Source organism: Solea solea, chromosome 6 (genome assembly GCF_958295425.1).
Source record: "Solea solea chromosome 6, fSolSol10.1, whole genome shotgun sequence".
NCBI classification, from domain to species: domain Eukaryota; kingdom Metazoa; phylum Chordata; class Actinopteri; order Pleuronectiformes; family Soleidae; genus Solea; species Solea solea.
In genome coordinates, this window is record NC_081139.1 from 19,162,878 (window position 1) to 19,164,041 (window position 1,164).

Below are 1,164 nucleotides of genomic sequence, written 5' to 3' on the forward strand. Positions count from 1 at the left end.
CAGCTGGCTTCTGAGTTATTTGTTTTGTTAGCTATTCACTTTTTAATTTGGGGTTATTGTTCATCAAATGCTGCATCTTCTACTCCTGAATGTGTACTTGTATGTATGAATTGAGCACCATCAGCAGAAATCTGTTTCTACATGCATCCACAATAACAGTTGCAAGTGATGCGAGGTCAAATTTGCTGTAACACGTGTCAACATAAAAATGGAGATAGTAGAGCCGACGACCACAGTCTCTTTGTCGATGAGATAAGATTGTCTTTAATTTCTCCCACAATGGAGAAATGTATGTTTCCGATGGTCAAAAATAAAAGGTAACACATTAAATACAATGTAAGAATGAATGAATATTAAAATAATAAAATAGTATATGCAATACCGTTCACATTCCCAGTGTGCCGTAGAACTTGTGTAACATTAACGTCATACCTTGAAATATGTTTAGTTTGTCCTTTTTGTGGACTATTGTAAAAACACTGTCCTAATGGAAAATATAAAAGGCTCATTCTGGGGTAATAAAAAACAAAAATAAATCCTACAATCAGGTGATTGTCTGCGTTTAACATTTAAAAATGTAGTATAATTATTCTATTATTCATTTCTGCCAAATGGAAACAATTTACACCAAATTTTACACACTGGACCTTTAAGTTGTGAGTTTCTGGAGCTGAAAAAACAACTTTTGTTCTCTTGTGTTAACATATTCATATCATGACAATTAGAAAACAGATTTAGTGCTATTTTCTTGTCTTCTGATATTCCTATTTGCACCATTTTGTCTGAAAATGAGAGGTGTGAGTGTTATCTTTCAGCCACTAGAGGGCAGTGTCTCTCCTTCCATGTGTACAGACACCCTCAGTGACCTGGCTGGTGACCTCTGATTCAACAGGGAGGTCAAGCCATGAACAGTTGATGCAGATAACATGGAACAGCCTCTCACCACCACCACAGTGTGATACGTGTGTGGGAGGGGGAAACACCAGAGCGGTGGTTAACGCTCGTATCATGACGTATATCTGACATGGCTGCAATATGGCGGAAGAGATTTGAGCTCACCTCGGCTCCCCTCTCACTGCCTGGCCCGTGTATGAGGCGAGATTGCACGAGTCGTGATGAGCAGGAGGAACCAAATAAAAGGTTATCACAGAAATCCAGTCATCG